Source organism: Pongo pygmaeus, chromosome 1 (genome assembly GCF_028885625.2).
Source record: "Pongo pygmaeus isolate AG05252 chromosome 1, NHGRI_mPonPyg2-v2.0_pri, whole genome shotgun sequence".
Lineage (NCBI taxonomy): Eukaryota > Metazoa > Chordata > Mammalia > Primates > Hominidae > Pongo > Pongo pygmaeus.
In genome coordinates, this window is record NC_072373.2 from 177,089,753 (window position 1) to 177,104,994 (window position 15,242).

General features: G+C 47.3%; 1 long non-coding RNA gene across 1 annotated transcript; it reads left to right on the top strand.

Annotated features, from left to right (window-relative positions):
- The first annotated feature begins 5,743 nt into the window (after positions 1–5,743).
- Positions 5,744–13,687, top strand: LOC129012076 (uncharacterized). Its single transcript, XR_008493561.2, has 2 exons — positions 5,744–5,859; positions 13,392–13,687. It is a non-coding gene; the product is annotated as an uncharacterized LOC129012076 (long non-coding RNA).
- The last annotated feature ends 1,555 nt before the right edge of the window (positions 13,688–15,242 follow it).

A 15,242-nucleotide genomic window follows, 5' to 3' on the forward strand; every position in this document is an offset into this window, starting at 1 on the left:
CCTCTGTATCCACCTGCCTGCCCCACAGGCCACACAGAGTCTGGTCACCAGGCGTTCACTTGGCCTTGTTCCTGTCTCATGTGTGTTCTCCCTGACCAGCTCCAGACACAGCCACCTGCTGCCTCAGCCCCGGTAGTTCCTGATGTAGGAGAATGGGGCCTGGTGGGAGCCAAAGGGCTTCTGGTAATGAGGGGCTTGGGTCAATAGTCTGGGTTCAAGGCCCAGTCTTGGGGTGAGGGCTGTCCCCTTCCCACTCTGCCTGGTACCCAATAGATCAGGAGTGAATTAACTCCCAGCCTCCACTAGGAATCTCTCCTCAGGACCCTCATACCCTGCACAGTGACCACTCCCTTCTCATCCTCCAAGGCCATCATTGGACACCTCCTCCAGGAAGCCCTGCTGGAATAACCCAGATTCAGCTACTTGACTCCCAGGTGCATAGGCTTCTCCCAAAGTGGGTCTGGCCCACCAAGATCTTCCCTGGCAGCCTTGTTTAAAATTCCAGCATCCTCCTTTCCTCAGCAGCCCCAGTCCCCATTCCCTGCTTTAGTTTTTGAGCACAGTCCTTATTGCCATCTATCATGATTTTAATAATTTCCTTATTTTCTGGCTCCCCCCTAGAATGTAAGTTCTCTGAGGGGAGGGTCTTTGTCCTTTCTGCTTGCTTTTGGATCTCCGTATGCAGAGCAGCACCCATGTACATGGCCTCAAATATTAGACAAAGGACAAATAAAAGGTAGGGTGCACAGCATATGCAAAGGCTCAGAGGTGTGATCGGGCTTGGGAAAGAAGAAGGTGTGACAGATGGTGGGCATCCCAGAGCAATGTCCTCAAGAGGTGAGGCAAGGGGAGGAGAGCAAGGCCCAAACAGAGAAGGATCTGGAATGCCAGACCAGGGTTACAGGGTGATGAGGGCCATGGAGGGTGTTAAACATTCATTCCATAGACAGGACACAGGCTGCACAGTAGCTTGCTTTCTTCTCTTTTTTGCTTGTTTGTTTGAATCAGCATCTCACTCTGCTGCACAGGCTTGAGTGCAGTGGTGCAGTTATAGCTCACTACAGCCTGGATCTCCCAGACTCAGCCTTCAGAGTAGCTAAGACTACGGGCATGCATCACCATGTCTGGCTAATTTTTTATTTTTAGTAGAGATGAGGTCTCACTATGTTGCCCAGGCTGGTCTCGAAGTCCAAGCAATTCTCCCACCTCGGCCTCTCAAAGTGCTGGGATTACATGTGTGAGCCCCTGTGCCTGGCCATTTGTTTGTTTTTATTAAATTGGTTGCAAACATTTAAAAGATAAAAGATCAAGATATTTTACACAAAAATCTAGATCTATTTTCTCGAAAGCTTTTCTTGAAGAATCAGAAGAGCTGGTCTCACCGGGTCCCCATCCCTGCCAGGCAACCACCCACTGGAGTGGGTCTCACTCCCCAGCCCATGAAGGCCAGTGGGTTTTCTGCCCCTGAGCAAAGCTAGAAGCCCCTAGCCTCTTGTCAGGGTCTCCAGAGCACCTGACCTAGGCCTGGTCTTTGGACAGATGCTGGATTGATGAATGAATGAGTGGAGAACAGATGAATCAAGCAAAAATGAGAGTAATAATGCCTGCTCCCTGTGCCCCACTTTCCCAGAGAAGCATGGAGGTCCTGGTGTTTTGTAAATGTGAAAGTGCTGGAGCTAAGTGTGGTGGCTCACACCTGTAGCCCCAGCTACTCAAGAAGCTGAAGCAAGGGGATTGCTTGAGCCCAGAGTTTGAATCCAGCTTGAACAACATAGTGAGACCTCATCTCTAAAACAAAACAAAACAAAAACCAACTTGGAAGTCCTGGGAATAATAATAACAAGAAAATAAACACGTATGTAGCATTTACCAGGTGCCCAGCCCCGTTCATAGCAATTCTCTTCCATTATCTAATTTGTCCCTCCCCAGCGTGCAGGACCTCATCCCATCCTGGGAGCAGTATGCCACTTACAGGGCTGGTGGGAGGATTAACTTAATTAATGCAGGTAAAGTGCCTAGAAAAGAGCGTGGCACCCAGCAGGTGCCCAGCAAGTGCTAGTCATTGATGCACAAGTCAGGCACTTCCACCAGCAGTGAGCTTGTGTGGTGCCCAGATGAGGCCACCGAAGCTGGGGGAGGTTGAGAGACTCACCCAACTTTACAGGATGATTGGTAGGGAACAGATGAAGAAATATGTGGAACTGGGGGCCCCCACCAGGGAGCCTGTTCTGGTGAGGGGCTGGGTGAAGGGGCAGATCTCTGGGTAGAGCAGAAGGCTCAGGTCACGGGACCATAATTCTGGTCCTGGTTGGGGGTTTGGGCTTCCTACATTCCCTTCCAGCCCTGCAGTCTAAACCCAGCACCCTCCCTCCTCGCTGACCCATCCAGCAGGCCCTCTCGGTGTAGCAACTCGCCTTACAGATGGGGACACCAAGACCCAGAGGAGAGGCAGCTTGGCAGAGGAGAGGCGCCTGGGCCTCTGGTCAGACCCTCCATGTTCCAGTCCCGGCCCTGCTCCTTATTGGCCCTGAGACCCTGGCCAAGCCGCTTAACCATGCTGGTTCTGGGTCCTCACCTTTTATGACCCATCAGAAGTGCGTACCCTGCCCCAGGCATCCGGCTCAGAGCCTTGCATGTATCATTCCATTCATTCCTGACAGCAACCTCATTCCATGCATGGGGACTCTGAAGCGCAGAGAGGGGAGGCAGCTTTTCCGGGTTCACACAGCTAGGGGTGGATTCAGAGTCAGGATTCAGACCGAGGCCTGGGTGAGTCCAAAGCCTGTGTTATTGAAGTGAAGGAAATAATATTGTGGTTGTGAGAATGTAAGGAAATAATAATACAATAGTAGCTAATGTTTCCATCACTTTTGGTTATTGGACCGGGTGCTATTATAAGCATTTTTAACATATTACTAGTTTAATCTACACATTGATACTATTGACAGGCATCAATGCTATTATCATCCCCCGATTATAGATCAGGAAACTGAGGCACAGAGAAACTGAAAGCACAAGTTAGGTGATTTGCCCAAGGTCACAGACAAGTATGTGGTAGAGTCAGGGTTTAAATGAAAGCCTTCGGCTCCCAAGTCCTTGTTTTTTTTTACCCACTACTCGTGAGTGCAGAGCACCGGCCTGATGGGGCATGCTGGACCCGAAATCCATGTGGGCTCTTCTCCTACCTCCAGCATTACCATGTCAGCAGCAGAGCCGGCAATGAGGATGCAGGGCACAGTGATTCCTGTCCCAGACAGCTCCCCATCCACCTCACTCCAGCCCCACCATAGGATCTGGTTGGGTCTGGTTGGGTGCACAGGCCATCACCCCTGGGAAAGAGAAGTATCAGCCCAAGAACGATATGGGAGATATGCCATCCATCTCCCTAGAAACCTGGGGCAGGGCTAGTCCAGCTAATGCTGCCTATTCTCCATCCTCACCAGGGCTGTCCCTTTCTCTCAGTTTCCAGAGCCTAGATCTGGGATCCCACAGCAGGCCCCATGGAAGCCATGACCATACTGAACATACTCTTTGCCTTCTCCTATCCTATATCCTGCCATTCCAGGTCTTCTTAAGTGAGGAGACATCTCCAGACTTGCTTCAATACATGCTTTCCAACTTCTGCACCTGTTCTCCTGCAGTTCCCTCCACCTGAAGGCTCTCTCACTCTCCTCCAGAAAGACTTCCATCTCCCTGCAGGTAGGGTTTGTCTTCCCTTTCTCTGAAACTCCATGGCCCCACAGCATCACACACCACTGTGATTGTCTTGTTTGTCTCAACTCCTAGACTAGGCACCTAGTAATTTTACACAAACCCCTCCAAGTGCACAGCAACACACTCAGAAGCATGCAACCACACAGATGTATAGCAAAGCTCTCTTCATCTAGGATACACCCAGACACCCCAAGGGCCAGTTACACAAAGGCACAGGTACATACACATGACCCTCTAACCAGGACACTCGGGTACATGCTAATGGTGACACAAGCAACAAGTTGACATCCAGGAGCTTACACACACACACACACAGGCACACACATACACACACTCATAGCATACTTCCAAGCGCACACAGACTCAGCTACCCATACAAGACCACATGAAGAAATAGCCCTCTCCACACATGGATATGCACACACACGTACAGTCATGCAGAAACATGCAACACCCCACAGTGGGCTCACACACAGAGGTACCATCTGGTGTCTGTGCTGGAGTCAGTCCCAGGGTGGGCTGCGTGGGCTGTGGCCTGAGGCTGGGAAGGCATCTTCTCTGAGACAGGTTGGGGGTCCCAGGGGCAGGGCCTGGGAAACCAGGCCACCATCCCCCGCTGGAGCTCACTCATGGAGGGGAAGAGAAATGATGTATCTACTGGGCTCCTGGGGAGTATGGGGTGAGGGGTGGGGAGAGGGTTGTCCTGAGTGGGAGGGGCCTCTTGGGCTGATTCCTGGCTCCAGTTTTCTTCTTACCACTTGGGCTTCAGACCATCCCCAGCCCAGGAAGGCCCTGTCCCCAGGCCCAGCTGCAGGCCATTGCTCCAGGCACTCTTGACAGCCTTGCCCCTTACGTAGTAAAAGGAAGCATTTACCGGCATTTACCGAGCACAGGGCCAGACCCAGGGAGGACTTGCACCCCAGGGGCCTCACAGGTTCACCCTAGTCCCAGCCTGGCATTGCTGACACACAGACCACAGTGTGCCTCACTTCAGGGATGTCATCTCCCATGATGCTCTCCACACCTCTGATGCCTAGGGATCATTCTGCCCATTTTCAAGAGGCTCAGAGAGGTGAAGGGAATTGCCTGAAGTGACCCAGCCCTCCTGAGGTGTCTCCTGGTCCCTGGGCCCCCAGACTGGGGCTGAGTGTCCCTCAGTCCTCACCCACTACCCAGGAAAGCAGCAAGAGCAGGGACAGCCCAGGGTAGGGGAGACGGCAGGATAGATGTTGCTGGACACAGCCCAGTGAGGAGTCATAAACTATAAGGGCCAGAGATGGTGCGTCAGGGACCACACATTCCACTCACTGCACCCACCCAAGCAAGGGCAGGGAAGAGACCTCAGGGCTTTATTTGTAAGTGGGTGTATTAGTCTGTTCTCATGCTGCTATAAAGACATACCTGAGACTGGATAATTTATAAAGAAAAAGAGGTTTAATGGACTCACAGTTCCACATGGCTGAGGAGGCCTCACAATCGTGGCGGAAGATGAAGGAGGAGCAAAGGCACATCTCACACGGTGGCAGGCAAGAAAGCATGTGTAGGTGAACTGCCCTTTATAAAACCATCAGATCTTGTGAGACTTAGTCACTATCACGAGAACAGCATGGGAAAAACCCACCCCCATGATTCATGTCCCTCCCACAACACCTGATTGTGGGAGCTACAATTCAAGATGAGATTTAGGTGGTGACACAATCAAACCGCATCAGTGGGGTACCTGGAAGTCATGACATTTCATTCATTCATTCATTCATTCATTCAGCACATATTTATTGAGTCACCACCCTAGGAATGGAGGATGCAGCAGCAGACACACCAGAGGCCTTGCATCTGGGCCTGTCTACTGGTGGGGACACATCCAGCCCTGTTCTGGGGACTGCCGTCTCGAGACTAGTCGCTGCCACCAAACCTTCCTGTCCTTTCTCTGGTTTCTTCTTCCTTGGGTATAGTCTCCTCTGTTTTGGAGGAGAGCAGGTGGTGTCACCCCAGTAACCATGACAGCTCACAGTGATTGAGAGCTTACTATGTGTCAGGCCCCTGTGATTCAGTTAAGCTTCAGTGAGGTAAGTACTTCCATCATCCTCATTTTACAAGGAAACTGAACACATGGAGACATTGAGCCACCTGCCCAAAGTTACACAGGTAGGACATGTGGCAAGGCTGGGATGTGAACCCAGGAAGTCCCATAGCAGCACTTGCACACAAGACTACAGAGCTATTCCTCCCCTACCGGCTCTGCAGTGTGTGTATGGATAGGTGTGGGGGTGGTGGGTGCAGGACAGGGGGAGGAGGCTGTCAGGGAGTGGGTTTCCAGAACGAAGCAGAACAATAAAATGTCTCTGCTGCCTTGTCTCTTTCCGCTTCTCTCTCCCAATTTCGCTCTCACCTCACTTGATATGACTCACCTGGCCTGACAGTTCTCCTTGCTTCGCTCTAATGCCTTCAGTGCCTCCTTGCTGCCTTCAGGATACAGTCCAAGACCCTGAGCTTGGCATTCATGTTTCCAGGAGGTGCCCTTTCCAGCCCCATTTCTGCCAGACACTGCCCTGTGCTCTGTGCTCTGCTCACAGCGACCTGTAAGGTGTGTCCCCACCCTGTGCCTCCTTACCCTGCTGTCTGCCCCTTGTCCTGTCTGCCCAGAGCACTCTTCCCCCCACTTTCCCTACCCAGCTCACTCCCGTCAGACTTCAAAACAGCTCCAGGCAGGCTTCCCTGGGCCCCAGGTTGGGCTAAGCCCTCTCCTCTGCAGTGTCACAGCCTGGTCTGTGCCACAGCCTTGATCACTGGGTTGTCACAGTTTCCATCTCCAGCTGCCCCCAGGATGGGTCCCCAACATCACCTGGCACGGGGCCTGGCACAGGGGCCCTGGGTGGACCTGGATTGTGGGTGAGGTTTCAGGGCCCCTGGAAGATGGCTCCACAGGCAGTGAGAAGTGGAGGAGACAACAGAGTGGGGCCCAGGACAGGTGAGGTGTGGGGTCCAGGGCACAGGGAGTCAGAGTGGCCAGAGGGGTCTGGGGACTGGGCGCTCCAGGGCTTGGTTCATTGAGGCCCCAAGGACAGTTACCCAGGCTGGTTCACAAGGTTGTTAGGGTCAAACCACAAACATCCCATGAGACTGTGGCCAGGCTGTGGCCCCAGTATTAAAAACTATATTGATTATGGAGGCCAGGTGCGGTGATTTATGTCTATAATCTTAGCGTAATCCTGGCCTTGGGAGGCTGAGGTGGGCAGATCACTTGAGGCCAGGAGTTCGAGATCAGCCTGGGCAACATGGCAAAACCCTGTCTCTACTAAATACACAAAAATTTATCCAGGTGTGGTGGCGGGCGCCTATAGTCCCAGCTACTCGATAAGCTGAGGCACAAAAATTGCTTGAACCTGGAGGCGGAGGTTGCAGTGAGCTCAGATTGTGCCACTTCACTCTAGCTCGGGCAACAGAGAGAGACTTGTCTCAAAAAAACAAACAACAACAACGACAACAAAAACAAAAAACAACTAAAAACAAAAACAAAAAACACCTGTATAGATTATGGAATAATAGATACATACAAAAGAGATGCATGTTGCATTTTATGAGAAATAAGTTGGCCAAAATCATTTATTATCTACATTAGGACCTTTCTGAGAAAGGAAAGGCTTGCACTGAATAATTATGTTGAGACAATAGATATAAACCAAGATTGTCCTAGAAACACCAAATGTATGGCCATCATTATGAAGCATTGTAATAATGAACACCTTTGAACCCAACTTCAACATGAGAGCATGACCAATGCTGTGGGCTTCTTCCTTGTCCCATTCCCCTGCCTTCCCTACAGAAGTAACTACTATCTTAAATTCTGTGACTCATTTTCTCATTAAAAACAAACAAACGTACTTTTATCACATATGTATGAAAACCTAAACAATATCATTTAATCTTGCTTGTTTTGGAGCCTTACAAGTGTTGAATCCTGTTGTATGCAGTCTTCTGCAACAGGCTTTTCTCACTCCACATTATAATTCTACGATTCCTTCTTGTAGCCAGCCACAGCTATGTTAGACTCATTGCCACTGCTGTATAGGATTTCATTATATGGTGATGCCACAATTAATTCATTTTACTGTTAAGGACATTAGGGTGGTTTCTATGTTTTTACCATAATAAACAGCACTGCTATGAATATCCTTGCACCTGTCTCTGGGTGCTTGCATGCAAGTGTATCTCCAGGGTTTACACTTGGTAATGAAATCGCAATATTCTAAAGTGGTTGCAGCAATTTACACTGCATTAGGAGCATATAAGGATCCCTGTTGATTCCTGCCTCTCCAATACTTGCCACTGTGGGACTCGTTTTCCATGGAAAATCTTCCTGTGGTCTTAATTTACATTTTTCTGATTTCTATAAGGCTGAGAATCTTTTCTTGTGGTTTAGTTTTCATCATATTTTTCTGCTATGAAATGCTCATTCACATCTTTTGCTCTTTTTTAATTGAGTTGTCTTCTTACTGATTTGTAAGAATTCTTTATGTATTCTGGAGAGTAATGCTTTGTGAGTTATTTGTGCTATAATATATTCTCCCAGTTTGTGGCTTGTCTTTTCAACAATCAGAAAAAAAAATTAACTTGAACAAAGAAGAGATTAGGCATGGTGAGAAACACTTCAACAGAAACAACAACAAAACATTACTAACATCCTCAAAGAAATAAGAGAAAATATCGCATCCATGAGAAAAGAACAAGATACTCTAAAAAAAGGAATAGTCAAAGAACAAACAAAAGGCTTTTGGAAATATGATAAGATAAATTTTTGAAAAACGACAAAAAACTGTTGAAGAGTTGAAGAAAATTTCCAGAATGAAGAGCAAAACGGGATGAAAAATAGGTGAAAAACAGATATAAGAAATATAGAGAACTGGTCCAGGAGGGCCAGTATTTGAATAATTAAGGAGTTCCTGAAAGAAAAAATAAAATCATTATAGAGCTACTTCTTTTAAATTTTCTCCAAAATGAAGATGATTAGTTTGTCCGTGAGGACTCACTGGGTACCCAGCACAGTGAATGGAAATCGATTCACTTCAAGACACACTAAGGCTGAGCAGGCATGGCGGTATGAGCCTGTAGTCCCAACTACTCAGGAGGCTGGGGCAGGAGGATCCTTGAGCCCAGGAGGTCAAGGCTGCAGTGAGCGATGATTGTGCCACTGAACTCCAGCCTAGGTGGCAATGAGATCCCTTCTCTTAAAAGAAAAGACGCACTGAGGACACAGCTTCCAGAAAGAGAGAACAGAGTCTCTATAAAAGATTAGGAAACAGAATGGCCTTAGACTTTTCAGCAGAAACTGGAAGACAATGGAGCAAGCCTTCAAAATTCAGAGGGAAAAATATTTCCAGTTTAGAAATTTATACCTGGTCGAACTATCTGATTAAATGTGAGGCACTTTTAGAAATGCGAGGTCTTAAGATTTCACCTCAAACACATCCTTTTAGAAAAGTATAGGTATATATGGGGCCAGGCGCAGTGGCTCATGCCTGTAATACCAGCACTTTGGGAGGCCAAGGCGGCTGGATCACCTGAGGTCAGGAATTTGAGACTAGCCTGGCCAACATGGAGAAACCCCATCTCTACTAGAAATAAAAAAATTAGCCAGACATGGTGGCACGTACCTGTAGTCCCAGCTACTTGGGAGGCTGAAGCAGGAGAATTGCTTGAACCTGGGAGGTGGAGGCTGCAATGAGACGAGGTCACACCATTGCACTCCAGACTGGGCGACAGACAGAGACTCCGTCTCAAAAAATAAAATAAGATAAATAAATAGGTAAACAAAAAATAAAACAAAAAGTAAGCTATGGGTATATGTTCCCCCAAATAAGGTAGTCAACCCAGAAGGGGAAGACATGGGATCTAGGAATTGAGGGGTTCGACCCAGGAGAAAAGTGCAGCATAGTCTCCAGGTGACAACCAGGGCAGCTGGCCTTGCCATCAACCAGTCCAGGACTCAGCAGTCAGAAATCCGAAGGGAATTCTTCAAGAGGAATAAGTTGGTAGAATACAGTAGTCCCCCATTATCCTCGGGGATGTGTTCCAATACCCCCAATGGAACCTGATTGCCGTCAATCAGAACACGTTTCTGTTCGTGTCTTGCACCCACAAATTTAATGGCTTTTCCATCATTACTAAGCACTCATCACACACAGGTGTTGTAACTTTTGCAGCTTGAGGTGCAACAGCAAAACTAGCACAAATTTCTTTCCTTCTTCACGATTTCATGAATAGAATCATTCTTACTGTAGATCTTAGCAACCATAGCATACAATTTTGTTTTTTAAATTTTCTTATTAAGTCAAGTACTTTCACCTTTCTACTTAAAGGAAGTACTTTACAGCTTCCCTTTGGCATGTTGGAATCACCAGCAACACTCCTCTTGTGCTTTGGGGCCCATAATGAAGTAAAATAAGGATTACTTGAACAGAAGCACTGCGATCCTGTGACAGTTGATCTGGTAACTGAGGCAGCTGCTGAGTGACTGATGGGAGAGTAGTGTCTATAGCGCGGATCCACTGGACAAAGGGATGATTCACATCCCAGGTGGGACGAAGCCGGACAGCACGAGATTTCATTGTGCTACTCAGAATAGCATGCAACTGAAAACTTACAAATTGTTTATTTCTGGAATTTTCCATTTAATATCTTCGGACCGTGGTTGACCTTGGGTAAATTAATCTGCGGAAAGTGAAACTTCGGATAAGTGGGGATTACTGTATTGAATGTCGGTGATTGTAGTAAGAGGAGATTTACACAAATGAGGGAGAGTTTAGGGAGGAAAGAGAGATAAATACATAGAAAGCTAAGAAAGAAATAAAGCAATAAAGCAAAACATAACAATTATTAATTCCAGGGAAAACACAAAGGAAAAAAGTATTAATCATGGCACACTACAAATAGCATTTATTGTATTATGATCACATAGAAGTATGTTCAGAATATGACACCAAAAGCACAGACAACAAAAGAAAAAATAGATTAAACTACATCAAAATTGAAAAATTCTGTGTATCAAAGGACAGAATCAATAGAGTGAAAAGGCTGCCAATGGGATGGGAGAAAATATTTGCAAACCATATATCTGATAAGGGGTTAATAGCTAAAATATATAAGAATTCCTACAACTCAACAACAAAAAACTAAACAACCCAATTGAAAAATGGGCAAAGGACTTTAATAGACATTTCTCCAAAGAAGATATACAAATGGCCAAAAAGTACATGAAAAGATGCTCAGTATCACTAATTATCAAGGAAATGCAAATGAAAACCGCAATGAGAAAAAAACCTCACATTCATTAGGATCTGTGTTAAAACAAACAAACAACAACAACAACAACAACAAAGCAGAAAATAACAAGTTTTGGCCAGGACATGGAGAAACTGGAACTCTTACACATTGTTGGTAGGGATGTAAAATGATACAACTGCTGTGGAAAACACCATGGTGGTTCCTCAAAAAATAAAAACTAGAATCACAGTATGATCCAGCAATTCCACTTCTGAGTATATTCAGAATAACTGAAGGCAAGGACTGGAAGAGATATTTGTACACTCATGTTTATAGCAGCATTATACACAGTAGCTAAAATGTGGAACCAACCCAACTGTCCCTTGATGGATGAATGAAGAAACAAAATGTCAATCAGACATACAATGGAGTATTCCCGATCCTTAAAAAGGAAGGACATTGTGACACGTGCTACAACATGGATGAACCTTGATGATGTTATGCTAAGTGAAATAAGCCACTCACAAAAGGGTAAATATTGTATAAGTCCACTTACATGAGGTGCCTAGAGTAGTCAAATTCATAAATACAGGAAGTAGAATGGTGGTTTCTGGGGCTGGCGGGGAGGAAGGAAGGGGATTTCGAGGTGTCTCACGCCTGTACTCCCAGTACTTTGGGAGGCTGAGGCAGGTGGATAGCCTGAGCTCAGGAGCTCAATATCAACCTGGGCAACATGGCGAAACACTGTCTCTTTAAAAAGACTTAAAAAAAAATTAGCCGGGCGTGGTGGTGTGCGTCTGTAGTCCCAGCTACTCAGGAGGCTGAGGTGGGAGGATTGCTTGAGCCTGGGGCTGGTGGAGGTTGGGGGTGGGCAGAGGTTGCAGTGAGCTGAGATGGTGCCACTGCACCCCACCTTGGGTGACACAGCGAGACCCTGTCTCAACCAATCAATCAATCAGTCAATCAATAAAAATATAAAAAACAATTTAAAAAACAAAAACTAACCCAAAATAAAAGCAAACAGAAAAGTACTGAGTCTGCCCCCGAAGGCCATGTGACTCAGCGGGTGGGCACCCAGGGCCTGAGCCACCTGCAAGTCACCTTGAGGAATGCCTGTCATCATGGGCAGAGTGGTCAGGGCTCCTGCCCTCCATCCGTCCTGGAATAAACAGGGAGCTCAGAGCTGATGGCCCTTAGGGAAAAGAGACACATCTGGGTGCACAGAGGCCCACTGTTTATGTGAATAGCCATACATTTAATTTAATATGTATTGGAAAAATATAATGAGTATATCAAGCCTGTGATTTCATGGAGATTATTGCTTAGGATGAAGCTAAATCTACTAAGTGAAAAGATTTAAGGGGAACCCTGGGATGACAGTAGCAGGTAAGGCGAAATAGAGAAAGTCACTCAAGCGGATGAGAATGGCTGCAGTTACGGGATATACTGACCTAGTTCAGCCCCTCAGGTTAGGGATGGACACCCCAGGCCTAGAGAGGGAGAAGGACCCACTCAGTCTCCTACATAAGACAGTGGAGAAGGAGGCAGTTGTGAGCCCACCCTCCTGAAAGCACACAGCCAAGAGGCAAGAAACCAAGGCTGAGTCTGTCCTGCTTTTCTACAAACCCCTGAACCACCTTCATCCTCTCCTTTCCTCTGCAGAATGAAGGGATTGTGCAGCTAATAGCAATAATGCAGCTAATATTAATGGTAACTGCAGATAATTCTTACAGAGTTCTTACTATGTGGCACAAACAACCACAAAGGCAATAATAATAGCAATGACTTATATAGTGTGTACTTAAGTTCTTAGAAGGGTTTTTAGCACGTAGTACACACTATATAAGTGTATACATAGTTGGCCCTCTCTATCCATGGGTTCCGAATCCTGGATTCAATCAACTGCAGATCAGAAATATTCAGGAAAAAATAATTGCATCTGTACTGAACATGTACAGGCTTTTCATCCTTGTCATTATTCCCTAAACAATACATCATACCAACTATTTACATAGCATTTACATTGTATAGGTATTATAAATAATCTAGAGATGATGTAAAGTATACAGGGGGATGTGTACAGATTATATGCAAATATTGTATCATTTTCTATCAAGGACTTGAGCATCTGAGGATTTTGGTATCTGCAGGAGGTCCTGGAACCAGTCCCCCATGGATACAGAGGGAGGACTGTATTAATTCATCCTCACAAATCCTATGACACTGTGTGGCAGCCAGCCTCCAAGACAGCCCCCAGACAGACCTCCTGGGAGTCACAATCCTACGTAGTTCCCTTCCACATAGAATAGGGCTGATCTATGTAATCAACAGGATATTGCAGAGATGAGGGAGCATGACTTCCATGGTCAGGTCATACAAGACATTGTGACTTCATTGCTTTCTCTTTCTTTGATCAGTCTCCCTAGGGAAAGCCAGCTATGTGATGTGGACACTCAAAAACAGTCCTCTGGAGTGAGCCACATGGTGAAAAATGGAGTCCTCCTGCCACCAGCCAAAAGGGACTTGCCAGCCTTATGAGTGAGCCGGCCCAGACACTCCAGCCCCAGTTAAACCTTCGGAGGACTGCGGCCTCGCCAACATCTTGACTGCAACTTCGTGAGAGACCAAGAGCTACACCCATGCAACTAAGCTGCTCCCCAATTCCTGGTCCACAGACACTGGGAGAGATAATAAATATTTATTTCTGTTTGAAGCTGCTAAGTTTTGGGGTAATTTGTTTTGCAGCGATAGGTAATTGATAACATTAGGAAACATTAGCTAATGCTAACAATGTTTTGCAGATGAGGGAATTGAGGCATAAAAGTAACTTGCCCCAGGTCACACAGGTAACAAGTGGTTTAAACCATGGCAGTTTCGATCTATGTAAAGTTCAGTAATAAATTAGAATCTCTCTTTTACAGGAATCAGGACACTTTGCCTGCTCAGAGGGAGAGAGGGAAAGAGACAGAGACACAAACACAGAGAGACAGTGACACGGAGAAGTGCGCCATGGGCTCACAGTACCATATGAAGGACTGGGGCTGCCCTTGCGTAAAGTGAAGGCAGTGGACAAGTGAAGTGAAGTGTAAGTGAAGCGGAAAGTGAAGGATGGTGGAGAGCACCCTTGCCCTTGCAGCTTGGCTGTGCTTGGCTTGGGTCTGCTGGTCTCTGACCCTAGCTGGGCTGGTGACACAGCCTAAGGTACCTGGGGGTGGAATCTGATGCCCCTGAGCAGACCCCTCCCTGGCTCTTTTCCCCCTGTGCTGACACTGTCTGTCCCAGGCTCTCTCTGCCTCCAGACCAGAGCTCCTCCAGGGAAAAGGTGGAGTCTTGTTCATCTGTGTCCCTCACCTAGCCCAAGGCCTGCCAGAGCAGGCTGGGCGAGGTGAGCACAGAAGTTCCTCTGGCCCTGGCCCTGGAGAGGCATCATCACTTGGGGACAGAGTGAGAACCAGGATGATCCTGTTTGTGACCGGAGGAGCTCCCATTGGATGGAGGAGCCAACAACGACAGTCCAGTGTGATCAGGGAGATTGGGACACACTGTGCCGTTGGGGGCTCAGAGGAGCAGGGAGGATCTCTGTGGAGGAAGCTAGAAGGCTTCCCAGAGGAGGAGGCATTTCAGGTGAGGCCCAAATGGTAAACAGAAGCCAACCCATGCAGGAGTGTTCTAGGCAGAGGGCACGGCCTAGCAGAGGGCACAGCCTGGCAAAGATCTGAAGCTCCAGTTCCTGGGGGGCAGTGTGAAAGAGTAGGCTGCTGGGGCTCCCATGGCTCTGGAGACCAACATGGGACTTGGGAGTGGCAGGGCGCCATATTGACAGCAGGTGAAATATCACCTACATCTGTCTCATGGGGAATTGATTACATTTCGGGTTGGGTTTGGGAGTTTTCTTTGGAAACTCAGGGTAGGCAGGGTCTGTAAGCTTGAGTCAGCCCAGGCTGGAGAGGCAGGCTAGGGGAGGACTGGAAGTCACCGGGTGGCAGAAGTTTTACCAGGACCTCAGTGGCCATTTGGTGTCTTGTGTGTTTCAAGGACTGAGCTTTCTCCCTTTGCCCCTCACAGAAATTAACCAGTTTATGTACCCTGAAAAATTCCCACTTCCACCCTCTGGGTTCGCACGCTGGCTCAGTCACTTACTAGCTGTGTGACCTCTCTGCTGCTTAGTTTACTCGTCTGTAAAATGGGATGAACACAAAACCTGCCTGATGGAGATGTCGTAAGGATTAAAGAGGAAAAATAATTTAAAACATTTAGAATGGTGCCTG